Raw genomic sequence first — 27,678 nt, 5'->3', positions numbered from 1 at the left:
TTCACCCTCTGCCAATGCTGGTGCAGTGGCGTGAGGAGACCAGAAGAGGGTGGTATTGCACCATTTTCAGCACCACAGAGACAGCCAGACCTGCCCCACACAGAGACACACCGATACACACACAGCAATTGTTAGGACATGGCATAGATCCGATCTGGTAATTTAAACTAAACATAAATAAATGCTCAATTCGCCTCATAAACTGTTAAAATATGAGTGACAGAGAATTCCCAAATTCCACTATTTAAATAAAAACAACAATGTATTTTTAATACTGAAAGTGAACTGAAAGACCCTGTATCTCTTAACTGCTTATAACCCGACTGCAGCTCTATAGTAATATGCTGCTTCTTGGTCTGCCATCCTCTCATATCTCAGGTACTTGTAAGCTCTCAGTTCAGAGCAGCATTCACCCTCGTTTAAAGGTACAGTACACATTATACCATTATACCCTGATGAATATAGATAAGTGAAACCTATCCGGATTTCTCTGGCTCTGTGGTTTGTCAATATTTCATCTACTCTGTCTCGTATATGTCAGGACTTTTGTTATTCCATTGCAACTATTCGACTCTGTCCATGGGAATATATCAGTATTTCAGTTGCTCACACTCCTGTGTGTGGGGCAGGATTTCAGTTGTTTCATGTGGACTGTGACACTGTGACAATCTTAATGATTGTAAATCGTACCAAACCTGCAAGAATTGTAAAGTCTATGGAGGACAGTGTGGAAATCTAACAGGACAGTGACACGCTGGTAGACGGGGATCAATGCAGAGCAGTGTGAGGTGATGCACTTTGGTATGAAAGATAAAGAAAGACAGTTTAAAACAGGCTGTGCCGTTATAAAGGGGCTGCAGGAACAGAGAGCACTGCGTGTATGTGAGAACAGATTGTTGAAGATGTCAGGGCAAGGGGGAGAGCAGTAACTCTCACAGATTAGTTTCAGTATCTGAGCTGTTTACAGGGGGAGGTGTAAGAGGGAGTCTCGGTGCTCCCTTCCTGGGAGGTGGTGGTGACAATGTGATGTGAGCTCACCCTCCTGCCCACCGAGGCCGTGGGGATTCCATTTGTACCAACTGACAATAAGGGAGATGGCATCAGGGCCACGGCTTCTATATTGTGCCTGGAGGAAACAGCTGCCAGTGGGTTTAAAGTGAGAGTTGCCCTTCACTGAACATTGCTCCTTACTCGGTCGTTGGGATGTGGATGTTTCAAAATCCCCACACGAGGCTTCCAGGGTCGTACCAGGGTCCTCCCCACATGGCGGGGGTAGAGGGGAGGTGAGGGAATGGATATTGGGAACTCCACCACCGGCTTGGCCCTTTCAGTCTTATTCCAGGCTGTATCTCCTGGAATGGGGGAAAGGGAGGGAGTGAGGTTGGGAGTGGGTGGCCCTGCTGTTAGTGCTGGTACAGGTGGGGGACATGGGGAGAGGTTCGGATGGAGTCAGTCCACAGGGTTGTATCCATGAAGTGTTATTATTAGTGTGGGGGTACAGTGGAAGGAGGGAGTGAGAGAGAGGGAGAGAGAGGGAGACAGAGAGAGAGAGTGCGGCGGGAGGGGGGTGGGGAATGTGCTATAACAGGTACACAGTGAGTGTGAAGGAGCAGAGAGAATACGGTAACCCTTATCCTGACAGAGCGGGGAAGGTTATTGATGCTAGTCCTGTATTGCTGGACACTTCTTCAGACCGCAGATACTGCACTGAGCTGGGTGGTGAGCTCAGACCATGTTCAGTGGGTCTGGTGGTGTGGCCCCCTCTGGGACGTGAATGGCACCCCTCTGTACTAGCCCATCCACCTGGACCTCCGTGCTGCTGTCGATAAACCGTGGTGTAATTGCCCATTATCTGCCATGCTGAGGGTAAACTGTACAGGGCAGCTCCGAACTGAGAAAGCTCAACCGTGGGCCCATTGGCCTTTTAAAGATGGCACCAGTGCCAGGGATCACAGAATATCCAGGGGCACGCGGGCGATGGTGAGTCCCTCCAGCCATGATGGGTGGGAGAATCGGGCTGGTATTGAATGAGAGGGACACCATGGGGTGGGGTGGGTAGTTAATGAGGTGAGTTCAATACGATAGCACCAGATAATTAGCACAGCCTCGTCTGTCACCCCCTCTGTCACACTCAATGCACTGAGAGAAATTATTGTCAGAATCTGCCCAATGAGTATTGGATTCTCTTGAAGACAGTCCCATTTACGAAGCTATAGAACAAATGTTCATCCAAAACTCTCCATCATCTGACCTCACACCAATATCCCTTTTTCCCATCTTTCCTGGAAAGACTGGCTCATGTTACAGGATGCTATCGAAGTGTCTACATTTCAGCATTCTGAAACCGGGGAACACATCCTTCCATGACACTGTCTCTCAGTCTCCCCCTCTCTGTCTATACCCCAAACCCCTCCTATGTGGTGATATTTAAACTGATTCCACAGCCATCTCTCTCTGGCAGTGATGTTCATATCCACAGCACCCCCTTGTCATGGCACAATATAGATATGGAGCTGTAAATGGGTGGGAGCTGTACGCCCTGTCACTTCCAGCATGGGCTGCAAGTTTCCCCAAACTGGGCAGGATCTAACACAGTGTTACTGTGCAATGCACTGGGGTGGTGTAAACAGCCGTACACGCTAGAAGGGTAACTGCTCCAGGTTTACAGATCAATGCACTGGACTCTTGTACACAGTCCTACATGCTGGGAGGATAACTGCTCCTGGGTTATAGATCAATGCACTGGGCTGGTGTACACAGTCCTACATGCTGGGAGGGTAACTGCTCCTGGGTTACAGATCAATGCACTGCGGTGGTGTACACAGTTCTACATGCTGGGAGAGTAACTGCTCCTGTCTCACAGATCAATGCATTGGGCTGGTGTACACAGCCCTACATGCTGGGAGGATAACTGCTCCTGGGTTACAGATCAATGCACGGGGGTGGGGTACACAGTCCTACATGCTGGGAGGGTAACTGCTCCTGGGTTACAGATCAATGCACTGGGATGGTGTACACAGCCCTACATGCTGGGAGGATAACTGCTCCTGGGTTACAGATCAATGCACTGGGCTGGTGTACACAGCCCTACATGCTGGGAGCATAACTGCTCCTGGGTTACAGATCAATGCACGGGTGTGGGGTACACAGTCCTACATGCTGGGAGGATAACTGCTCCTGGGTTACAGATCAATGCACGGGGGTGGGGTACACAGTCCTACATGCTGGGAGAGTAACTGCTCTTGGGTTACCGATCAATGCACTGAGGTGGGGTACACAGTCCTACATGCTGGGAGGTTAACTGTTCCTGGGTTCCAGATTAATTCACAGGTGATCACTGCACAGGTCTCTGTGCTGGTCAAACTGTCTGGTTGAGATTTATAGATAATGCAATCATGTGGTCAGTGCAGCTCCCCGTGCTGGATGGATATGCAGCCTGTGCACAGTACATCATGGTGGTGGAGTGGATGGGGGGAAAGGAGATGGACAGGTCAAGGGGTTACCTGGTATTCTATGACTGACATTCCCCGGAACGTTCTGTCCCCGACATTCTATAACTGACATTCCCCGGAACTTTCTGTCCCTGACATTCTATAACTGACATTCCCCGGAAGGTTCTGTCCCCGACATTCTATAGCTGACATTCCCCGGAACGTCCTGTCCCCGACATTCTATAACTGACATTCCCCGGAGCGTTCTGTCCCTGACATTGTTTGTGAACGGCCGGACGTCAGTGAATTGAACAAACGATAAGATCCCGAGGGAAGAGATCCCGTTCCAGGGAGAAGGAGACACTGTTGCCCCTCAGGAAGTTAAAGGGGTGAATACGTTTTCCCTGCATTTACATTTCTTCAATTTAAACCAAAATGCAGAAATTCCCAAACTCCGTTTGTCTTCAGGAAACTGGGAGAGAATCCTTCAGGACAGCAATGTTCCCACCCTCCGTATTTGGAACTGGGAAGGAGTGACCTGTGTCTGCTCTCGAGTGATCGAGTATGTGGGAATGTCCTAGAAGCTATCTGTACTTATGGATGTGTTTCGGTGTGTTTGGGGAGGGGGGGGGTGGTTGGGTTTGTGGTTTATGTCACATTTTTGTCAGTAGTTCCATCCTTCCCATTTGTTATTCCAGCTCCAACTATTTTAATAAATCCCTGAATACAGGGACACATTTGAATATCTCGCTGGATCCCCAATCAAACGGGTCCCTTTGCCTCCAGGCTGATGGTTTGTTTTCCTCCCACACAGTTAACGTAGTGACCATCTACGTCCTGCTTTATAAAGATTGTGGATTGTCTCCATGTGTCAGACGTTACATTGGGGCCATGGCAGTGGCGGATTTCCTGGTCATTATCCTCGACCTGATCCTGAGACACATTCCCATTGTTTATCGGGAACAGTTTTATTTCCTGTACTCCGTCCCCGTGTGTAATATCCACGCCGTCCTGCTTTATGCAGCCACTGACTGCTCTGTCTGGTTCACCGTCACTTTCACCTATGATCGGTTTGTGGCCATTTGTTGCCAGAAGCTGAAAAGCAAATATTGCAGTGAGAAAACGGCGGCTGTGGTTCTGGGAGCAGTGACTGTGCTGAGCTGTTTAAAGAACATTTTCTGGTATTTTATGCTCACAGCTCGGTATTACCTGAGGAACAATCCCTGGTTTTGTGATGCAACAGACGCTGTTCGATTGTACAGTATCTGGGTCTTTATCGAGTTTCTCCACAACATTCTAACCCCGTGTGTCCCATTTCTCCTGATTCTGCTGCTCAATGTTCTTACCGTCAGACACATTTTAGTGACCAGCAGAGCCCGCAGGAGACTCCGCGCTCACACCAATGGGGACGCTCAGTCTGACACTGAAATGAGAAACCGAAAAAAATCCATCATTTTACTGTTTGTGATCTCAGCCAATTTCATCCTGTTATGGTCAACGTTAATGCTGTATTCTATATGGTACCGGATGTATTATATTGGATATCAGTCTGTGTTTCTCTTTGACTTTGTGCAGGAATCGGGCTTCATGCTGCAGCTCCTCAGTTGCTGCACAAACACCGCGATTTATACCGTGACCCAGACTAAGTTCAGGCAGCAGCTGAAGAATGTGCTGAAATATCCCTTCAACCAAATCCATCCATCCATCAAATTCCCATTTTAATCAATCCATCCGGGATTTTCTCATTTCAGTTCAGTGTTTCAGCGATGCAGCAGCATGTCGCTATGGTAACAGATTGAGGGGAGCGCTGGTTTGTCCATCCTTATCCCACAGCGGGGTTACAGGGAAACATTTCAATGTTTCTCACAACTGTTTTCTCACAGTGAGAAAAGGCACCATCCCACTGACTGGATGCATCACTTCCATTTGTAGCCAATAAAAATGTGGATTAACGCATGCCAAGCAGCAGAGTGACCGATGTTGTTGTGTGTCTTTGTGTTGGAGAAGCTGAGCTGGAGAGAGACAGACTCAGCCCCACGTCCTGGTCCTCAGGGAAGGGGAGGGCACCGGGCCCTGGGCTCAGGAGCTGGTGTTAACGCCCTCTATCCCCCCACTGCAGTCTGGCCTCACCATTACCTCTCCCCTATGTTTTCTGCTCAATTCTCTCTCTCTCTCTCTCTCTCTATCTCTCAGCACACACTCACTTTCTCAACCTTCTCCCTCATCCCCTCTCTCTCATTACACACCCAACCCCAGTTTCTCCACCTGCCTACACTCTTCCCTCTCCCCCTCTCTCTCTCGTGCCGTCGCAGTCTCCCTCCAACAAATCCATCTCTACCCCATTTTCCCAACCTCCAACATCTTAACCACCCCCCACACGCAGCCTCACCCCAAATAGCCCCAGTCCCTGGGTCAGAGGGAGAGGGAAGGACCAGGGAGACAGAGTATGTCAGAGAGAGAGGGAAGGAGGAACAGGAGTGAGAGAGATTCAGTCAGAGGTTAAGAGAGGGAGGTGGGAAGAGAGAGAGACACAGAGGGAGGGAGATGGAGAAGGGGAGAGAGAGAGACAGGGTGAGGGAGAGAGAGAGGGACGGGAGGAGATAATGAGAGAGAGGGGCGAGAGAGAGAGTAAGAATGAGAAAGGGGCGAGAGTGGGGGCAAGAGAGAGAAAGAGACAGAGAGAGAGAGAGGCGACGAGAGAGAGAAAGGGGGTAAGAGAGATGGGGAGGGGAGAGATAGAGACAAAAAGACAGAGCAGAGAGAGAATGAAGGAGCGAGAGAGAGACAGGGTTTGGGAGAGGAGGGCAAGAGAAAGTGGAATGGCTAGAGAGAGATAGAGGAGGGAAGAGAGAGAGATAGACGTGGGGAAAGAGAGAGTGTCGAGAGAGGGATGTGAGAGAGAGAGAGAAAAATGGTGCTGGCGCCGAAGAAGGGCACATAGGCGAGACGGGTGTGAGAGAGGGTGAGAGAACGAGGGAGGGGTGAGAGAGAGATGGATAAGAGAGAGAGAGGAGGGGTAAGACAGAGGGAGGGGTTGAGAGAGAGAGGTAGGGGCGGGCGAGAGAGAGAGGGAAGGGGCGTGAGAGAGAGAGACAGGGAGGGGAGTCAGAGAGGGAGTGGGCGATAGAGAGGGAGGGAGCGAGAGAAAGAGAGGGAGGGGAGAGAGAGATGGGAAGTGGTGAGAGAGAGAAAGGGATGGGGTGAGAGAGAGGGAAGGGGGCGAGAGAGGGTGGGGGCGAGAGAGTAAGGGGGTGAGAGAGGGAGAGGGGGCGAGAGAGAGAGGGAGGGAGGGGTGGCGAGAGATAGAGGGGGGCGAGAGAGACAGGGAGGGAGGGGGCAAGAGAGAGAGAGGGAGGGGGAAAGAGAGAGAGAGTGAGGGGGCAAGAGAAAGAGAGGGAGGGGATAAGAGAGAGAGGTGGAAAGAGAGAGAGGGAGGGGCGAGAGAGAGAGACGGGGTAAGAGAGAGAGGGAGGGGGGTGAGAGAGGTACAGTGGGAGGAGCCGAGAGAGAGGGAGGGGTCAAGAGAGGGGACAAGAGAGAGAAGGAGGGGGGCCGGAGAGAGAGAGAATGAAGGGCCGAGAGAAAGAGGAAGGGGGCGAGAGAGAGGGAGGGAGGGGGCACGAGAGAGAGGGAGGGAGAGAGAGAGGGGTCGGGCGAGAGAGAGGAGGTGGGCGGTGAGAGAGAGAGGGGGGCAAGAGAGAGTGGGGCTTCGTTATACAGAGTGAGAGTGGCGAGAGAGAGGGAGGGGCGAGAGAGAGTGGGAGGGGGCGAGAGAGAGACAGAGATGGGATGAGAGAGAGAAGGTTGGGGGTGTGAGATAGCGAGGGAAGGGACGAGAGAGTGAGGGAGTTGGGTGAGAGAGTGAGGGAGTTGGGCGAGAGAGAGAGGGAGGGGGCGAGAGAGAGACGGAGGGGGCGAGAGAGACGGAGGGGGGCGAGAGAGACGGAGGGAGGGGGATGAGAGAGGGAGGGAGTGCGGTGAGGAGAGCGAGATAGGGAGGGGGCGAGAAAGAGAGGTAGGGGTGAGAGAGAGAGGAACGGGGCGAGCGAGGGAGGAGGAGGCAAGAGGAGGAGGGAGGGGGTGAGAGAGAGAGTGAGGGGGCAAGAGAGAGGGGGCGAGAGAGAGAGGGGAGCAAGTGAGAGTGAGAGAGAGAGGGGAGGCGAGAATGAGAGCGCAATGGGGCGAGAGAGTAAGGGATGGTGCGAGAGAGAAAGAAAAGGGGGCGAGAGAGTGTGGGAGGGGCGCAAAAGAGAGGGAGGTAGGGGGAAAGAGAGAGAGAAAAAAGGCAGTGAGAGAGAGAGGAATTGGTGGCGAGTGAGAGAGCGGCAGGCGCCAAGAAAGAGAGGGCGGGGGCGAGAGAGAGAGAGTGGGGAAGGGGGCGAGAGAGAGTGGGACGAGAGAGAGAGGGAGGGAGGCGAGAGAAAGAGAGAAAGGTGGGCGAGAGAGTGAGGGAGGGGCGATAGCGAGATGGAGGGGGTGAGAGAGAGAGGGACGGAGGAGGGAGAGAGTTGGACGGGTGAGAGAGAGGGAGGGGTCGAGAGAGAGATGGAGGCGGCATGAAAGAGTAGAGGGCGGGGACAAGAAAGAGAGGGAGTGCGAGAGAGAGAGAGAGAGATGGGGAGAAAGAGAGAGGGAGGGAGCGAGAGAGGGAGGGGCGAGGAGAGGAAGGGAGGGGGCTGAGAGAGGGAGGGGGCGAGAGGCAGTGGGCAAGAGAGAGAGAGGGAGGGGGGACAGAGAGGGGGAGGGGGCGAGAGAGAAGAAGGGAGGTGGGGTGAGAGAGAGAGGGAGGGTGCGAGAGAGAGGGAGGGGTTGAGAGAGAGGGAGGCGTTGAGAGAGAGGGAGGGGGCGAGAGAGAGGGAGGGGGCGAGAGAGGGAGGGGACGAGAGAGGGTAAGGGTGGCGGACGAGAGAGGGAGTGGATGAGAGAGAGGGAGGGGGCGATAGAGAGGGAGGGGTGAGAGAGAGATAGGGAGGGGGACGAGAGAGAGGGAGGTGGCGAGTGAGAGAGGGAGGGGGCGAGAGAGAGAGGGAGTGGGCGAGAGAGAGAGAGATGGGGCGAAAGAGAGTGGGGGTAAGAGAGAGGGAGGGGGCGATAGAGAGGGAGGGGGCGAGAGATAGGGAGGGGGCGAGAGAGAGGGAGGGGGAGAGAGAGGGAGGGGGGCGAGAGAGGGAGGGTGCGAGAGAGGGAGGGTGCGAGAGAGGGAGGGGGCGAGAGAGGGGAAGGGAGGGGGCGAGAGAGGGGAAGGGAGGCGGACGAGAGAGGGAGGGGTTCGAGAGTGAGAGGGAGAGGGAGAGAGAGAGGAAGGGGGCGAGAGTGAGGGGGGCGAGAGTTAGAGAGAGGGAGGCGGGTTGAGCGAGAGAAAGGGAGGAGGGATGAGAGAGAGAGAGAAGAGGCAGATGATAGAGGGAGGGAGGGGAATGAGAGAGGGTGGGAGGGGGACGAGAGAGGGAGGGAGTGTGGCGAGAGAGAGAGGGAGAGGGTGAGATAGAGACGGAGGTGTCGAGAAAGAGAGGGAGGGGGTGATAAAGAGACAGACGCGGCGAGCGAGAGTGGGAGGGGGCGAGAGAGAGGGAGGCGTGAGAGAGAGGGAGGGAGAGGGTGAGAGAGAAATGGGGCTGTGGACGAGAGAGAGAGGGAGTTGGCAAGAGAGGGGAAGGGAGGCGGACGAGAGAGGGAGGGGGTCGAGAGTGAGAGGGAGAGGGAGGGAGAGAGAGAGAGGAAGGAGGCCAGAGTGAGAGGGAGGGTGCAAGAGTTAGAGAGAGGGAGGAGGGGTGAGCGAGAGAAAGGGAGGAGGGATAAGAGAGAGAGGGAGGTAGAGGATGAGAGAGGGAGGGATGGGAATGAGAGAGGGTGGGAGGGGGACGAGAGAGGGAGGGAGTGTGGTGAGAGAGAAAGGGAGAGGGTGAGATAGAGACGGAGGAGTCGAGAAAGAGAGGGAGGGGTGATAAAGCGACAGAGGGGGCAAGCGAGAAATGGAGGGGGCGATAGAGAGGGAGGGGTGAGAGAGAGAGAGGGGGATGGTGAGAGAGAGATAGGGCGATGGACGAGAGAGAGGGAGGGGGTGAGTGGCAGAGGGATGGGCAAGAGGGAGACTGGATGGGGTGCGAGAGAGAGAGGGAGGGGCCGATTGAGAAAGAAAAAGGGGGGCGAGAGAGAGGAAGGTAGGGGAGAGAGGGAGAATAAAAAAGGCGGTGAGAGAGAGAGGAAGTGGCGACGAGTGAGAGCGCGGATTGCAGCGAGAAAGAGATGGAGGGGGCGAGAGAGGGGGCGAGAGACAGTGGGGGAGGGGGAGAGAAAGTGTGGGACAGGGCGAGAGAGAGGGATGTGAGCAAGAGAGAGAGGGATGGGGATGATGGAGAGAGGGAAGGGGACGGGAGAGAGGGAGGAAGGCAAGAGAAAGAGAAAAAGGCGGTGAGAGAGTGAGGGAGGGGGCGAGAGGGAGGGGGTGAGAGAGAGAGACGGGGTGAGAGAGAGAGGGAGGGGATAAGAGAGAAACGGAGGGGAGCGAGAGAGAGATAGCGCGGGGGACGAGACAGAGGGATGGGGGCAAGATAGAGAGAGAGAGGCAGGGGCAAGAGAGATAGGAAGTAGGCGAGCGAGGGAGGGGGAGGAGAGAGAGTGGAGGGAAAGAGAGAGGGGGCGAGAAAGAGAGAGGGAGGCCAGAGAAAAAGAGAAGGGGGGCGAGAGTGAGAGGGAGGGGCTGAGAGAGAGAGGGATGGTAGAGGGAGAGAGGGATGGGGTGAGAGAGAAAGGGATGGGGGCGAGAGACAGAGTGAGGGGGCGAGAGAGGGGGGAGAGAGATGGAGGGGGCGAGAGGGAGAGAGAGAGCGTGAGAGAGAGGGAGAGTGTGGGAGATTGAGAGGGAGTGAGAGAGAGTGGAAAGGGGTGCTAGAGAGAGAGAGAGAGAGAGGCGAGAGATAGAGGGAGGGGGCGAGAGAGAGAGGGAAGGCACGACAGAGAGAGGAAGGGGAGCAGGCGAGAGAGAGAGATGGACTGGGTGTGAGAAAGATAGAGAGGAGGGGCGAGAGAGAGAGCTAGGGTGGTGAGTGAGAGAGGGAGTATAGCGAGAGAGAGAGAGGGAGGGGGCGAGAGAGAGAGATGGAGGGGGGCGAGAGGGAGAGGGGGAGTGTGTGAGAGAGAGGGAGAGTGTGAGAGATTGAGAGGGAGTGAGAGAGAGTGGAAGGGGGTGCTGGAGAGAGAGAGAGGGGCGAGAGAGAGAGAGGCGAGAGATAGTGGGAGGGGGCGAGAGAGACAGGGAAGGCACGACAGAGAGAGGGAGGGGAGCAGGCGAGAGACAGAGATGGACTGGACATGAGAAAGAGAGAGAGGAGAGGCGAGGGCGAGAGAGAGAGAGGGTGGTGAGTGAGAGAGGGAGTATAGCGAGAGAGAGAGAGGATGGGGTGCGAGAGAGAAAGAGGGAGTGGATGAGATAGAGAGGAAGGGGGGCGAGAGAGAGAGGGAGTGGGGTGAGAGACAGAGGGAGGGGTGCGAGAGAGGGAGAGGTCGAGAGATAGAGGGTGGGGGCGAGAGAAAGAGGGACTGAGCGAGAGAGAGAGAGGGCGGGGGCAAACGAGGGAGGGAGGGGGCGAGAGAGAGAGGCGGTGGACGAGAGAGAGGGGGCGAGAGAGAGAGAGGGGGCGAGAGAGAGAGGGAGGTGTCGAGAAAGTGGGCCGAGAGAGAACGGTAGGGGGGCAGGCAAGAGAGAGAGAGATGGAGGGGCGATAGAGATAGGGAGGGGGCGAGAGATAGAGGGGGAGGGGTGAGAGAGAATGAGAGGGAAGGGGGCACAAGAGAGAGGGAGGGGCGTAAGAAGGAAGGGGCAGCCGAGAGAGAGAGAGAGGTGGGGTGAGAGAGAGTGTGTGGAGGAGTGAGAGAGAGAGAGGGAGGTGTACGAGACAGAGAGGGAGGGTGGCGTGAGAGAGAGAGGGAGAGTCAAGAGATAGAGAGAGGGAGGGGGTGAGAGAGAGAGGGACTGGTTGAGAGTGAGAGAGTGGGAGGGGGGTCGAGAAAGAGTGTGGGAGGGGGCGAAACAGAGAGGGAGGTGTCGAGAGAGGTGACCGAGAGAGAGAGGGAGGGGGGCAGGCAGGAGAGAGAGATGGAGGGTGTGAGAGAGAGTGGGACGGGGTGAGAGAGAGAGAGGGACGGGGGCGAGAGACAGAGTAAGGGGGCGAGAGAGAGAGGGAGGGGGCGAGAGAGAGAGAGATGGAGGGGCGCGAGATGGAGAGGGAGAGGGTGTGAGAGAGAGGGAGAGTGTGAGGAGATTGAGAGGGAGTGAGAGAGAGTGGAAAGGGTTGCTAGAGAGAGAGAGGCGAGAGCTAGATGGAGGGGTCGAGAGAGAGAGGGAAGGCACGACAGAGAGAGGGAGGGGAGCAGGCGAGAGAGAGAGATGGACAGGGCATGAGAAAGAGAGAGAGGAGGGGCAAGAGTGAGAGGTAGGGTGGTGAGTGAGAGAGGGAGCATAGCGAGAGAGAGAGGGAGGGGCGAGAGAGAGGGAGGGGGCGAGAGAGAGAGGGAGGGTGGTGAGTGAGAGAGGGAGTATAGCAAGAGAGAGAGTGAGGGTGCGAGAGAAGGAGATGGAGGGGGCGAGAGAGAGAGGGTGAGTGTTTGAGAGAGAGGGAGAGTGTGAGAGATTGAGACGGAGTGAGAGAGTGGAAGGGGGTGCTAGAGAGAGAGAGGGGGGCGAGAGAGAGAGAGAGGTGAGAGATAGAGGGATAGAGGGAGGGGGTGAGAGAGAGAGGAAAGGCACGACAGAGAGAGGGAGGGGAGCAGACGAGAGCGAGAGATGGACTGGGCGTGACAAAGAGAGAGCGGAGGGGCGAGAGAGAGAAAGGGAGGGTGGTGAGTGAGAGAGGGAGCATAGCGAGAGAGAGAGGGAGGGGACGAGCGTGAGAGGGAGAGTGTGCGAGAGAGAGGGAATGTGTGAGAGATTGAGAGGGAGTGAGAGAGAGTGGGAGCGGGTGCTAGAGAGAGAAAGAGAGAGGGGCGAGAGAGAGAGACAGGCGAGAGATAGAGGGAGAGTGGCGAGAGAGAGATGGAAGGCACGACAGAGAGAGGGAGGGAAGCAAGCGAGAGTGAAAGATGGATTGGGCGTGAGGAAGAGAGAGAGGAGAGGTGAGCGAGAGAGGGAGGGTGGTGAGTGAGAGAGGGAGTATAGCGAGAGAGAGAGGGAAGGGTGCGAGAGAGGGAGGGGGCGAGAGAGAGAGGGAGTGGATGAGATAGAGATAAGGGGGGCGAGAGAGAGCGGGAGTGGGGTGAGAGACAGAGGGATGGGTGCGGGAGAGGGAAAAGTCAAGAGAGAGAGGTTGCGGGCGAGAGAAAGAGGGACTGGGCGAGAGAGAGAGAGAGAGGGCGGGGGCGAAAGAGGGAGGGAGGGGGCGAGAGAGAGAGGAAGGGGGCGAGAGAGAGAGGAAGGGGACAAGAGAGAGAGAGGGGGCGAGAGAGAGCGAGGGAGTGGGCGAGAGAGCGAGGAAGGGGGCGAGAGAGAGGGAGGTGTCGAGAGAGGGGGCCGAGAGAGAGAGGGAGGGGGTCAGGCAAGAGAGAGAGAGATGGAGGGGCGATAGAGATAGGGAGGGGGCGAGAGAGAGGGGGAGAGTTTGAGAGAGAACGAGAGGGGAGGGGCCACGAGAGAGGGAGGGGTGTAAGAGTGAGGGGGCAGCCGAGAGAGAGAGAGAGGGAGGTGGGGTGAGAGAGAGTGTGTGGAGGGGTGAGAGAGAGAGAGAGGGAGGTGGACGAAACAGAGAGGGAGGGGACGAGAGGGAGGGTGGCAAGAGAGAGAGAGGGAGGGGGTGTGAGATAGGTAGCAGGCGAGAGAGAGACGGCGGTGTCGAGAGAAAGAGGGACGGGTGAGAGAGCAAGGGCGGGGGCAAGCGAGGGAGGGATGGGTGAGAGAGATGGAGGGTCAAGAGATAGAGAGAGGGAGGGGGCGATAGAGAGAGGGGGACGGGTTGAGAGAGAGAGAGAGAGAGGGAGGGGGAAGAGAAAGAGAGTGGGAGCGGTCGAAACAGAGAGGGAGGTGTCGAGAGAGTTGACCAAGAGAGAGAGGGAGCGGGGGGCAGGCAGGAGAGAGAAAGGTGGAGGGTGCAAGAGAGAGAGGGACGGGGTGAGAGAGAGAGGGACAGGGCGAGAGACAGGGTGAGGGGGCGAGAGAGAGAGGGAGGGGGCGAGAGAGAGAGATGGAGGGGGCGAGAGGGAGAGGGAGGTGTCGAGAAAGGGGGCCGAGAGAGAGAGGTAGAGGGGCAGACAAGAGAGAGAGATGGAGGGGCGATAGAGATTGCGAGGGGGCGAGAGAGAGAGGGGGAGGTGGTGAGAGAGAACGAGAGGGAAGGGGGCACGAGAGAGAGGGAGGGGAATAAGAGGGAGGGGGCAGCCGAGGGAGAGAGAGAGGTGGGGTGAGATAGAGTGTGTGGAGGAGTGAGATAGAGAGAGGGAGGTGGATGAGACAGAGAGGGAGGGTGGCGAGAGAGAGAGAGAGGGAGGGGACGAGACGGAGCGGGGGCAAGAGAGAGAGAGGGAGGGGGTGCGAGAGAGGTAGCGGGCGAGAGAAAGACGGCGGTGTTGAGAGAAAGAGGGACGGGGTGAGAGAGAGAGGGCGGGGCAAGCGAGGGAGGGATCGGGGAGAGAGAGAGGCAGGGTCAAGAGATAGAGAGAGGGAGGGGGCGAGAGAGAGAGGTACGGGTTGAGAGTGAGAGAAAGGGAGGTGGGTCGAGAAAGAGAGTGGGAGGGGGCGAAACAGAGAGGGAGGTGTCGAGAGAGGTGACTGAGAGAGAGAGGGAGGGGCAGGCAGGAGAGAGAGAGATGGAGGGTGCGAGAGAGAGAGGGACGTGGTGAGAGAGAGAGGGACGGGGGGCGAGAGACAGAGTGAGGGGGCGAGAGAGGGGGAGGGGGCGAGAGAGAGAGAGATGGAGGGGCGCGAGATGGAGAGGGAGAGTGTGTGAGATAGAGAGAGAGTGTGAGAGATTGAGAGGGAGTGAGAGAGAGTGGAAAGGGTTGCTAGAGAGAGAGAGGCGAGAGATAGAAGGAGGGGGCGAGAGAGAGAGGGAAGGCACGACAGAGAGAGGGAGGGGAGCAGGCGAGAGAGAGAGATGGACTGGGCGTGAGAAAGAGAGAGAGGAGGGGCGAGAGAGAGAGGGAGGGTGGTGAGTGAGAGAGGGAGTATAGCAAGAGAGGGAGGGAGGGGGAGGGAGAGAGAGAGATGGAGGGGGTCGAGAGGGAGAGGGAGAGGGAGAGTGGGTGAGAGAGAGGGAGAGTGTTAGAGATTGAGAGGGAGTGAGAGAGAATAGAAGGGGGTGCTAGAGAGAGAGAGAGTGGGGCGAGAGAGAGAGAGAGAGAGAGGCGAGAGATAAAGGGAGGGGGCGAGAGAGAGAGGGAAGGCACGACAGAGAGAGGGAGGGGAGCAGGTGAGAGAGAGATGGACTGGGCATGAGAAAGAGAGAGAGGAGGGGTGAGAGAGAGAGGGAGGGTGGTGAGTGAGAGAGGGAGTATAAGCGAGAGAGAGAGGGAGGGGTGCGAGAGAAGGCGGGGCAAGAGCGAGAGAGGGAGTGGATGAGAGAGAGACGAAGAGAGCGAGAGAGAGAGGGAGTGGGGTGAGACACAGAGGGGGGTGCGGGAGTGGGAGAGGTCGAGAGAGAGAGGGTGGGGGCGAGAGACAGAGGGACTGGGCGAGAGAGAGAGAGAGGACGGGGCGAACGAGGGAGGGAGGGGGCGAAAGAGAGGGAGTGAAAAAGAGAGAGATAGGGGGGCGAGAGAGAGAGAGGGAGGGGGCGAGAGAGAGAGGAAGGGGGCGAGAGAGAGAGGGAAGTGTCGCGAGAGGGGGCCGAGAGAGAGAGGGAGGGGGTCAGGCAAGCGAGAGAGAGAGATGGAGGGGAGATAGAGATAGGAAGGGGGCGAGAGAGAGGGGGGAGGGGGTGTGAGAGAACGAGAGGGAACGGGGCACGAGAGAGAGGGAGGGGCGTATGAGGGAGGGGGAATCCGAGAGAGAGAGAGGGAGGTGGGGTGAGAGAGAGTGTGTGGAGGGGTGAGTGAGAGAGAGAGGGAGGGGACGAGAGGGAGGGGGTGCGAGAGAGGTAGCGGGCGAGAGAGAGACGGCGGTGTCGAGAGAAAGAGGGACGGGGTGAGAGAGAGAGGGCTAGGGCAAGCGAGGGAGGGAGGGGGAAGAGAGAGAGGGAGAGTCAGGATATAGAGAGAGGGAGGGGCGAGAGCGAGAGGGAGTGGGCAAGAGAGAGTGAGAGAGTGAGGGGGAGAGAGAGGGGGAGGGGGGTGAGAAAGAGGGAGGGAGGCGTGAGAGAGAGAGAGGGATGGGGCGAGAGGGAGAGATGGGGCGAGTGAGAGGGAGGGGTTGAGAGAGAGGGAGGCGTTGAGAGAGAGGGAGGGGACCAGAGAGAGGAAGTGAGAGAGAGAGGGAGGGAGAGGGTGAGAGAGCGATTGGGCAGGGGGTGAGAGAGCGAGGGAGGTGGCGAGAGAGAGGGAGGGGGCGAGAGAGACGGAGTGGGCGAGAGAGAGAGAGAGATGGGGCGAGATAGAGGGAGGGGGTACAGAGAGAGAGGGAGGGGCGAGAGAGAGGGAGGGGAACGAGAGTGGGAGGGGGAGAGAGAGGGAGGGGGCGAGAGAGGGGCAGGGAGGCGGTCGAGAGAGGGAGGAGGGCGAGAGTGAGAGGGAGAGGGAGAGAGAGAGGAAGGGGCGAGAGTGAGAGGGAGGGGCGAGAGTTAGAGAGAGGGAGGAGAGATGAGCGAGAGAGAGGGAGGAGGGATGCGAGAGAGGGAGGAGGGTGATGAGAGACGGAGGGAGGGGAATGAGAGAGGGTGGGAGGGGGACGAGAGAGGGAGGGAGTGTGGCGAGAGCGAGAGGGTGAGGGTGAGATCGAGACGGAGAGGTCGAGAAAGGGGGGTGATAAAGAGACATAGGGGCGAGAGAGAGGGAGGGGGTGAGAGAGAGAGGGAGGGAGAAGGTGAGAGAGAGATAGGGTGGTGGACGAGAGAGAGAGGGAGGTGGCAAGAGAGAGAGAGGGGGAGAGAGAGAGGGAGAGGTGGGCGAGAGAGAGAGTGAGCGGGCGAGAGAGAGTGGGAGGGACGCGAGAGAGGCGGACGGAGGGGGAGAGAGAGAGAGAGAGGAAAAAGGCGGCGAGATAGAGTAAGTGGTGCGAGTGAGAGAGCGGGAGGCGGCGAGAAAGAGAGGGAATGGGCGAGAGAGAGAGAGAAAGGAAGCGGGTGTGAGAGGAGGGCGAGAGATATTGGGGAGGCGCGAGAAAGAGTGGGACTGAGCGTGAGAGAGGGACGTGAGCGAGAGAGAGAAGGATGGGGACGGAGGAGAGAGGGAGGGGACGAGTGAGGGAGGGAGGGAGGCGAGAGAAAGAGAAAGGGGCGAGAGAGTGAGGGAGAGGTGTGAGAGCGAGAGGGAGGGGTTGAGAGAGAGATGGATGGGGCAAGAAAGAGTAGAGGGAGGGGGCAAGGGAGAGAGTGAGGGGGCGAGAGAGAGAGGGAGGGGTTGACATAGAGAGTGAGGGGGCGAGAGAGAGGGAGGGAGTCGAAAGAGAGAGGGAGCAAGAGAGAGGAAAGGGGTGCGATAGAGAGAGGGTGGCGAAAGTGAGAGAGGGGAAGAGACAGAGAGGGAAGGCATGAGAGAGAGAGGGAGGGGGCGCGAGAGAGTGGGAGGGGGCGCAAGAGAGAGGGGTGGTGAGAGAGCGAGGGTGCGGGCGAGACAGGGAAAGGGTGGGGGCAACAGAGGGAGGGAGGGTAGCGAGAGAGAGAGGGAGGGTGGCGAGAGAGATAGGGAGAGGGCGAGTGAGAGAGGGAGGGGGCAAGAGAGAGAGGGAGGGGGTGAGAGAGGGAGGGGGCGAGAGAGAGGGGTGCGAAAGAGAGAGGTAGCGAGAGGGAGAGGGAGGGCTGAGAGAGAAAAAAAGAAAAGAGGGACGCAAGAGAGAGGAAGGTAGGGGGAGAGAGAGAGAATAAAAAGAAGTTGAGAGAGAGGATATGGGGGCGCGTGAGAGAGTGGGAGGTGGCGATAAAGAGAGGGAGGGTGCGATAGAGGGGGGCCGAGAGAGAGTGGGGGAGGGGGCGTGAAAGTGCGGGACGGGGCGAGAGAGAGGGACGTGAGCAAGAGAGAGGGGGAGGAGAGAGGAAGAGGGAAATAAGGAGAGAGAGTGAGGGAGGGGGCGAGAGCGAGAGGGAGGGGGCGAGAGCGAGAGGGAGGGGGTGAGAGAGAGAGGGACGGAGGAGGGAGAGAAGGGAACAGGGTGGGAGAGAGAGGGAGGGGTGGAAGAGAGAGAGGAAGGGGTGCAAGAGAAAGAGAGGGGGGCGAGAGAGAGAGGAAGGGGGTGCGAGAGAGAGAGAGAGGCGAGGGAGGGGGAAGAGAGAAAGGGAAGGCACGAGAGAGAGAGAGGGATGGAGCAGGCGAGAGAGACAGATGGGCTGGGCGAGAGAGAGGGGGAGAAGGGGCGAGAGGAAGGGAGGGTGGTGAGAGAGAACGAGAGGGAGGGGGCCTGAGAGAGTGAGAGGGGGTGCAACAGAGAGGGGTGGTGAGAGAGAGTGAGGGTGCGGGCGAGACAGGGAGAGGGTGGGGACTAGAGAGAGAGGGGATGAGAGAGAGAGGGAGGGTAGCGAGAGAGAGAGAAGGAGAGCGGCAAAAGAGAGGTTGGGGGCGCGAGAGGGAGAGGGATGGGGCGAGAGAGTGGGAGGAGGGGTGAGAGAGAGAGAATGGAGGGGTGAGACAGAGAGGGAGGGGGCGAGAGAGAGACGGAGATGAGATGAGAGAGATAGGATTGGGGGGTCAGAGAGATAGGTAGGCCTGAAAGAGGGGGAGATGGGCGAGAGAGAGAGTGAGGAGGTGGGATTGAGACGGAGGGGGCGAGAGAGAGAGGGATTGGGGTGAGAGTGAGAGGGATGGGCGCGAGAGAGAGGGATGGGCTCAAGATAGAGAGAGAGGGAGGGGGCGAGAGAGAGAGGGAGTGGGCGAGAGAGAGAGGGAGAAGGTGGTATAGGGACGGAGGCGGGCGAGAGAGAGAGGGAGTGGGGCTAGAGTGAGAAGCAGGGGGCGAGAGGGAGAGGGAGGAGGCAAGAGAGAAAGGGATGGGTGCAAGATAGAGAGGGGGGAGGGGGCGAGAGAGAGAGGGAGGGGGCGAGAGGGATATGGGGAGGGGGTGCGAGAGAGAGAGGGGGGTGCGAGAGAGAAAGTAAAAGGGGGCGAGAGAGAGTGGGAGGGACACGAGAGAGAGAAAGGTGGGGGAGATAAAGAGAAAAAAGATAGAGAGAGAGGGGGTCGAGAGAAAGAGGGACTGGGTGAGAGAGAGAGGAAGTGGCGGCGAGTGAGACAGCGGATGGCAGCGAGACAGAGAGGGAGGGGGCGAGAGAGGGGGCGAGAGAGAGTGGGGTAGAGGGAGAGAAAGTGTGGGACAGAGCGAGAGAGGGGGACGTGAGCGAGAGAGAGAGGGGGATGGGGATGAAGGAGAGAGCGAGGGGGAGGAGAGAGAGGGAGGAAGGCAAGAGAAAGAGAAAAAGGGAGGCGAGAGACTGAGGGAGGGGGCGAGAGGGAGGGGGGTGAGAGAGAGGGACGGAAGAGGGAGAGAGAGCGACAGCACGGGGGACGAGAAAGAGGGATGGGGGCAAGATAGAGAGAGAGAGGGAGGGGGCGAGAGAGACAGGAATGTGGCGAGTGAGGGAGGGAGGGGGAAGAGAGAGTGGAGCGAAAGAGAGAGGGGGCGAGAAAGAGAAAGGGAGGCCAGAGAAAAAGAGAAGGGGGGCGAGAGCGAGAGGGAGTGTGTGAGAGAGAGGGAGAGTGTGAGAGATTGAGAGGGAGTGAGAGATAGTGGAAGGGGGTGCTAGAGAGAGAGAGAGAGGGGAGAGAGAGAGAGAGAGAGGCGAGAGATAGAGGGAGGGGGCGAGAGAGAGAGGGAAGGCACGACAGAGAGAGGGAGTGGAGGAGGCGAGAGAGAGAGATGGACTGGGCGTGAGAAAGAGAGAGAGGAGGGGCGAGAGAGAGAAAGGGAGTGTGGTGACTGAGTGATGGAGTATAGCGAGAGAAAGAGAGGGAGGGTTACGAGAGAGGGAGAGGTCGAGAGAGAGAGGGTGGGGTCGAAAGAAAGAGGGACTGGGCTAGAGAGAGAGAGGGCAGGAGGGCGAACGAGGGAGGGAGGGGGCGAGAGAGAGAGGGAGTGGACAAGAGAGAGCGAGAGGGGGCGAGAGAGAGAGAGGGAGGGGGCGAGAGACAGAGGAAGGGGGCGAGAGAGAGAGGGAGGTGTCGAGAGAGGGGACCGAGAGAGAGAGGGAGGAGGGCAGGCAAGAGAAAGAGAGAGATGGAGGGGCGATAGAGATAGGGAGGGGGCGAGAGAGAGAGAGGGGGAGGGCGTGCGAGAGAACGAGAGGGAAGGGGGCACGAGAGAGAGGGAGGGGCGTAAGAGGGAGAGGGCAGCTGAGAGAGAGAGAGGGAGGGGGGCGAGAGAGAGTGTGTGGAGGGAGTGAGAGAGAGAGGGAGGTGGACGAGACAGAGAGGGACGGTGGCGAAAGAGAGAGAGGTAGGGGACGAGAGGGAGGGGTGCAAGAGAGAGAGAGGGTGGGGGTGTGAGGGAGTTAGCGGGCGAGAGAGAGATGGCGGTGTCGAGAGAAAGAGGGACGGGGTGAGAGAGAGAGGGCGGGGCAAGCGATGGAGGAATGGGGGAGAGAGAGAGGGAGGGTCAAGAGATAGAGAGAGGGAGGTTGCGAGAGAGAGAGATGGACGGGTTGTGTGATAGAGAGGGGGCGAGAAAGAGATTGGGAGGGGGCGAAACAGAGAGGGAGGTGTCGAGAGAGGTGACCGAGAGAGAGAGGGAGGGGGTCAGGCAGGAGAGAGAGAGATGGAGGGTGTGAGAGAGAGAGGGAGGGGCGTGAGAGAGAGAGAGGGTGGGGGCGAGAGAGAGAAGGGGGCAAGAGTGAGAGGGTGGGGGGCGACAGAGAGAGGCAGAGGGGCGAGAGGGAGTGGGAGGGGGCGAGAGAGAGTGGAAGGGGGCGAGAGAGAGAGAGGGAGGTGGGGTGAGCGAGAGTGTGTGGAGGGGTGTGAGAGAGAGAGAGGTGGACGGGAAAGAGAGAGAGGGTGGCGAGAGAGAGAGATGGAGGGTGTGAGAGAAAGAGGGAGAGGCAAGAGAGAGAGAGGGAGGGGGTGAGAGAGAGTGGGAGGGGGTGAGAGAGAGGGGGGAGGGGTGAGAGAGAACGAGAGGGAAGGGGGCACGAGAGAGGGAGGGTGCGTAAGAGAGAGAGCGTGGACGAGAGAGTGAGGTGGGGGGCGAGAGAGAGAGTTGGGCAAGAGTGAGAGGGAGGGGGCGACAGAGAGGAGATGGGCGAGAGAGAGGGAGGACGAGAGAGAGTGGGAGGGGGGCGAGGGAGGGAGCGGGATTTGGGGTGAGAGAGAGTATGTGGAGGGGTAAGAGAGAGAGAGAGGGAGGGGGACGAGACAGAGAGGGTGGGTGGCGAGAGAGAGAGGGAGGGGACAAGAGAGAGAGGTAGTGGGGCGAGAGAGAGGAAGTGTGGCGAGAGAGAGAGGGAGGTGTGCGAGAGAGGGAGGGGGCAAGAGAGAGAGGAGGCGGGTGAGAGAGATGGAGGCCGGCGAGAGAATGAGAGGGAGGGGGCGAGAGTGTGAGACGGAGCAAGACGAGTGAGTGAGAGGGAGGGGTCGAGAGAGAGATGGAGGGGGCGTAAGAGAGAGGGCATGGGCGAGAGAAAGAGAGGCGGGAGGCGAGAGAGGGGGCAAGAGTGAGAGGGAGGGGGCAGACAGAGAGGGGGGAGACAGAAGGGGTGGCGAAACAGAGGGGGTGAGACAGCGGGCGGGCGAGAGAGGGGGAGCGAGAGAGGGGGGGCGAGAGAGAGGGGGCGAGAGAGAGGGGGCGAGAGAGAGCGGGAGGGGTGAGAGAGAGTGGGAGGGGCGATAGAGGGGGGCGAGAGAGAGGGATTGGAGGCATTTACGAGAGAGAGGGAAGGGGGCAAGTTAGAGACAGAAAGAGAGAGAGTCCGAGAGAGAGAGGGACAGGCGAGAGAAAGAAGGATGGGGCGAGAGAGAGGGAGAAGAGGTGAGCGACGGAGGACGGGGGCGAGAATGAGATGGGGGGCGAGAGAAAGTGAGGGGACAAGAGAGAGAGTGAGGGGGCGAGAGAGAGGGAGGTGGTCGAGCGAGGGAGGTCGGGGGCGAGAGAGGGAGGGAGGGAGGGGGCGAGAGAGGGAGGGAAGGCGCGAGAAGAGAAATGGGAGGGTGCAAGAAAGAGAGGGAGGGGGCGACAGATAAAGATAAAGGGGGGTTGGAGAGAGTGGGAGAGGCGCGAGAGAGGGGGGCGAGAGAGAGGGGCCGAGAGAGAGGGGGACGGGGCGAGAGAGAGAGGGACGGGGCGAGAGAGAGGGACAGGGCGAGAGAGAGAGAGTGTGAGGGGGCGAGATAGAGAGAGAGGGAGGTGGTCGAGAGAGGGAGGGAGGGGGCGAGATAGAGAAAGGGAGTGTACGCAAAAGAGAGGGAGGGGGCGAGAGATAAAGATAAAGGGGGGCTGAAGAGAGTGGGAGGGGTGCGAGAGAGGGGGCAAGAGAGCGGGGCGAGAGAGAGAGGGGGTCGAGAGAGAGAGGGGGCAAGAGAGAGGTGGGCGAGAGAGATGGGTGCGAGACGGGGGGGTGAGACAGAGGGAGGCGAGAGAGAGCGGGAGGGGGGAGAGAGAGAGCGGGAGGGTAGATAGAGAGGGGTGAGAGAGAGGGATTGGAGGCTGTTACGAGAGAGAGGGAAGGGGGCAAGATAGAAACAGAGAGAGAGGCCGAGAGAGAGAGGGACGGGCGAGAGAAAGAAGGACGGGGCGAGAGAGAGGGAGAAGAGGCGAGCGACGGAGGACGGGGGCGAGAAAGAGAGGGGGAGGGGGGCGAGAGAGAGAGAGGGGACAAGAGAGAGAGGGAGGGGGCGAGAGGGAGAGAGGGAGGTGGGGTTAGAGAGAGTGTGTGGAGTGGTGCGAGAGAGAGGGACCGTGGCGAGAGAGAGAGGGAGGGGTCGAGAGAGCGGGAGTGGGTCGAGAGTGAGAGGGAGGGGGCGAGAGAGGGAGGGGGTGAGAAAGAGAGAAGGAGGTGGTGAGAGAGGGAGGGGCGAGAGAGGGAGGGAGGGGCTGAGACAGAGAGGGAGGTAGGGGGCGAGAGAGAGAGGGAGGGAGCGAGAGAGAGCGGGAGGGAGCGAGAGAGAGAGGGACGGGGCGAGAGAGGGACGGGGCGAGAGAGAGTGTGAGGGGGCGAGAGAGAGAGGGACGGGGTAAGAGAGAGGGAGGTGGTCGAGCGAGGGAGGGAGGGGCGAGAGAGGGTGCAAGGGAGGGGGCGAAAGAGGGAGTGAGGGGGCGAGAGAGAGAAAGGGAGGGTGCAAGAAAGAGAGGGAGAGGGCGAGAGATAAAGATAAAGAGGGGCTGGAGAGAGTGGGATGGGCACGAGAGAGAGGGGGCGAGAGAGAGGGGGACGGGGCGAGAGAGAGAGGGACGGGGCGAGAGTGTGAGACGGAGCGAGGCGAGTGAGTGAGAGGGAGGGGTCGAGAGAGAGATGGAGGGGGCTTAAGAGAGAGGGCGTGGGCGAGAGAAAGAGAGGTGGGAGGCGAAAGAGAGAGGGGGCAAGAGTGAGAGGGAGGGGGCAGACAGAGAGAGGGAGGGGGCGAGACAGAAGGGGTGGCGAGACAGACGGGGGCGAGACAGAGGGCGGGCGAGAGAGAGGGGGGTGAGAGAGAGGGGGCGAGAGAGAGGGGGGCGTGAGAGAGGGGGCGAGAGAGAGGGGGTGAGAGAGAGGGATTGGAGGCAGTTACGAGAGAGAGGGAAGGGGGCAAGATAGAGACAGAGAGAGAGAGAGTCCGAGAGAGAGAGGGACGGGCGAGAGAAAGAAGGACGGGGCAAGAGAGAGGGAGAAGAGGTGAGCGACGGAGGACGGGGGCGAGAATGAGAGGAGGGCGAGAGAAAGTGAGGGGACAAGAGAGAGGGGGAGGGGGCGAGAGAGAGGGAGGTGGTCGAGCGAGGGAGGGTGGGGGCAAGAGAGGGAGGGAGGGGGCGAGAGTGGGAGTGAAGGCCCGAGAGGAGAAAAGGGAGGGTGCAAGAAAGAGAGGGAGGGGTGACCGATAAAGATAAAGGGGAGCTGTAGAGAGTGGGAGGGGTGCGAGAGGAGGGGGCAAGAGAGAGGTGGGCGAGAGAGAGGGGGGCGAGAGAAAGAGATGGCAAGAGAGAGGGTGGCGAGAGAGAGGGGGGCGAGAGAGAGAGGGGGGCGAGAGGGATGGGGGCAAGAGAGAGGGGGGGCGAGAGAGAGGGGGGCGAGACAGAGGGGGGCGAGACAGAGGGGTGCGAGACAGAAGGGTGTGAGACGGGGGGGCGAGACAGAGGGGGGCGAGATAGAGTGGGGGGCAAGACAGAGGGAGGTGAGAGAGAGGGGTACGAGAGAGAGGGGGCGAGAGAGAGGGGGGCGAGAGAGAGCGGGAGGGGTGAGAGAGAGCGGGAGGGGAGATAGAGAGGGGGTGAGAGAGAGGGATTGGAGGCTGTTACGAGAGAGAGGGAAGGGGGAAAGATAGAAACAGAGTGAGAGGCCGAGAGAGAGAGGGACGGGCGAGAGAAAGAAGGACGGGGCGAGAGAGAGGGAGTAGAGGCGTACGACGGAGAACGGGGGCGAGAAAGAGAGGGGGAGGGGGGCGAGAGAGAGAGGGGACAAGAGAGAGAGGGAGGGGGCGAGAGAGAGAGAGGGAGGTGGTGTTAGAGAGAGTGTGTGGAGGCGTGCGAGAGAGAGGGAGCGTGGCGAGAGAGAGAGGGAGGGGTCGAGAGAGCGGGCGTGGGTCGAGAGTGAGAGGAAGGGGGCGAGAGAGGGAGGAGGTGAGAAAGAGAGAAGGAGGTGGCGAGAGAGGGAGGGAGGGAGGGGAGCGAGAGATAGAGGGAGGGGGCGAGAGAGGGAGGGAGGGGCCGAGACAGAGAGGGAGGTAGGGGGCGAGAGAGAGAGGGAGGGAGCGAGGGAGAGCGGGAGGGAGCGAGAGAGAGCAGGACGGGGTGCGAGAGAAAGGGACGGGGCGAGAGAGGGACGGGGCGAGAGAGAGAGAGAGTGTGAGGGGGCGAGAGAGAGAGGGAGGGGTCGAGAGAAAGAGGGACGGGGCAAGAGAGAGGGAGGTGGTCGAGCGAGGGAGGGAGGGGGCGAGAGAGGGTGGGAGGAAGGGGGCGAGAGAGGGAGTGAGGGGGTGAGAGAGGTAAAGGGTGGGTGCAAGAAAGAGAGGGGGGCGAGAGATAAAGATGAAGAGGGGCTGGAGAGAGTGGGATGGGCACGAGAGAAAAGGGGCGAGAGAGAGGGGGACGGCTCGAGAGAGTGAGGGACGGGGCGAGAGAGAGGGACGGGGGCGAGAGAGAGAGAGAGAGAGTGAGTGGGCGAGAGAGAGAGAGAGGGAGGTGGTCGAGAGAAGGCGGGAGGGGGCGAGAGGGAGAAAGGGAGATTGCGAGAAAGAGAGGGAGGGCGCGAGAGATAAAGAGAAAGGGGGGCTGGAGAGAGTGGGAGGGGGGCGCGGGAGAAGGGGGCGAGAGAGAGGGCGGCGAGAGAGAGTGGGCGAGAAAGAGAGGGGCGAGAGAGAGAGGGGGGTGAGAGAGAGGGGGGTGGGAGAGAGCGGGGGCGAGGGGGGCGAGAGAGAGTGGGGGGTGAGAGAGAGCGGGCGAGAGAGAGGGGGGCGAGAGAGAGGGGGGCGAGAGAGAGCGGGAGAGGTGAGAGAGAGTGGGAGGGGTGATAGAGAGGGGGGCCGAGAGAGAGGGCGGCGAGAGAGAGGGGGCAACAGAGAGGGTGTGAGAGAGAGGGGGGTGCGAGCGGGAGGGCGAGAGAGGGGGCGAGAGAGGGGCGGTGAGAGAGTGGGGGTGAGAGGGGGGGGGAGAGAGGGGGGAGAGACGGGGGCCGAGAGAGGGGGAGCGAGAGGGCGGGGTGAGATAGGGGGGCGAGAGAGGTGGGGCTAGAGGGAGGCGAGGGGGGCGAGAGAGGGGGAGAGAGAGAGAGGGGCGAGAGAGAGAGGGCGAGAGAGATGTGGGCGAGAGAGAGGCGTGCGAGAGACAGGGGCGAGAGAGAGGGGGGCAAGAGAGGGGGGCGAGAGATAGGGTGCGAGAGAAAGGGGGCGAGAGTGGGTGGACGAGCGAGAGGGGGAGAGAGAGAGGGGGGCATGAGAAAGGTGGCCGAGAGAGATGGGGCGAGAGAGAGGGGGATGAGAGAGACGGGGGCGAGAGAGAGGGGACGAGAGAGACGGGGGTGAGAGAGCGGCGCGAGAGAGGGGGGAGCGAGAGAGGAGGGCCGAGATTGGGGGGGGTCGAGAGAGAGGGGGAGGGGCGAGAGAGAGGGGGAGGGTCGAGAGAGAGGGGGCGACAGAGAGGTGGGCGATAGAGAGGGTGCGAGAGAGGTGGGTGGGAGAGAGAGGGGTGCGAGAGAGAGGGGGACGAGAGAGAGGGGGGTGAGAGAGAGGGGGGGCGAGAGAGAGGGGGGGCGAGAGAGAGGGGGCGAGAGAGTGGGGGGCGAGGGAGAGGGGCGAGAGAGAGGGGGCGAGACAGAGGGGAGGGAGGAATAGAGAAAGAAGGAGGGAGAGAGAAAGAGGGATGCGAGAGAGGGGGAAGGGCGTCAGAGAGATAGGGAGAGGGCGCGAGAGAGAAAGATAAAGGGGGGCTGGAGAGTGTGGGATGTGCGCAAGAGAGTGGGGGCGAGACAGAGGGGGTGAGAGCGAGAACGAGGGACGAGAGAGAGGGAGGCGAGAGAGCAAGGGAGGCAGCGAGAAAGAGAGGCAGGGGGCTAGAGACAGAGAGAGGTGAAGGCAGCGAGAGCGGGGGGAGGTGCGAGAGAGAGTGGGGGAGGGGACTAGAAAGAGTGAGACACGAGCGAGAGAGAGAGACGTGAGCGAAAGAGAGTGACGGGTACGAAAGAGAGGGGGAGGGGTGCGTGAGAGAGAGAGGGAGGAGACGAGAAAGAGAGAGAGGGGTCAAGAAAGATAGAGGGAAGGGGCAAGAGAGAATGAGAGAAAGGGGGCGAGAGCGACAGGGACTGGGGCGAGAGAGGGAGGGACGGGGGCAAGAGAGAGCGGGACGGGGCCGAGAGCGAGAGGGACGGGGGCGAGAGAGCAAGGGACGGTGGCGAGAGAGCGAGCGATGGAGGAGAGTGAGAGAGGGACCGGGGCGAGAGCGAGAGGGACGGGGCCGAGAGCGAGATGGATGGGCGGGTGAGAGAGAGGGGGGGCGAGAGAGATGGGGGGCGAGAGAGAGGGGGCGAGACAGAGGGGGGCGAGATAGAGTGGGGCGAGAGAGAAGGGGCTGAGAGAGAGTGGAGCGAGAGAGAGTGGGTCGAGAGAGAGGGGAAGGGGCGGGTGGTGGGAGTGGCGAGAGAGGGGGGCGAGAGAGAGGGGGGGCGAGGGAGAGGGGGGGCGACAGAGAGGGGGGCGAGAGGGGGGCGAGAGTGGGGGCGAGAGAGAGTGTGGAGCCAGAGAGAAAGTGGGATGCGAGAGATAGGATGAAGGGCGTGAGAGAGAGAGGAAGTGGGCGAGAGAGAAAGATAAAGAGGGCGCTGGAGAGAGGGGGAGTGGAGAGAGAGATGGGGGCGAGAGAGAGGGGGGCGAGAGAGAGGGGGGGCGAGAGAGGGGGTGCGAGAGAGAGGGGGGAGACAGAGGGGGCGAGAGATGGGGCGAGAGATAGGTGGGCGAGAGATGGGGGGGCGAGAGAGAGGGGGCAACGGAGAGGGGGGAAGGTCGTCAGAGAGATGGGAGAGGGCGCGAGAAAGAAAGATAAAGCGGGGCTGGAGAGAGGGGGAGGGCGCGAGAGAGTGGGGGCGAGAGAGAGGGGGTGAGAGAGAGAACGAGGGGCGAGAGAGAGGGAGACGAGAGAGAGCAAGGGAGGCAGCGACAAAGAGAGAGAGGGGTCTAGAGACAGAGAGAGGGGAAGGCAGCGAGAGCGGGGGGAAGTGCGAGAGAGAGTGTGGGAGGGGACTAGAAAGAGTGGGACTCGAGCGAGAGAGAGAGACATGAGCGAGAGAGAGTGATGGGTACGAAAGAGAGGGGGAGGGGTGCGTGAGAGAGAGAGGGAGGAGACAAAAAGAGAGAGAGGGTTCGAGAAAGAGAGAGGGGTCAAGAAACAGAGAGAGGGGGCAAGAAAGAGAGAGGGAAGGGGCAAGAGAGAATGAGAGAAAGGGGGCGAGAGCGAGAGGGACTGGGGCCGAGAGCGAGTGGGACGGGGGCGAGAGCGAGAGGGACCCGGGCGAGAGAGAGAGGCACGGGAGCGAGAGAGCGAGGGACAGGGGCGAGAGAGCGAGGGACGGGG

Source organism: Hemiscyllium ocellatum, chromosome 46 (genome assembly GCF_020745735.1).
Source record: "Hemiscyllium ocellatum isolate sHemOce1 chromosome 46, sHemOce1.pat.X.cur, whole genome shotgun sequence".
NCBI classification, from domain to species: domain Eukaryota; kingdom Metazoa; phylum Chordata; class Chondrichthyes; order Orectolobiformes; family Hemiscylliidae; genus Hemiscyllium; species Hemiscyllium ocellatum.
Note: the sequence above shows the minus strand (reverse complement) of the source record.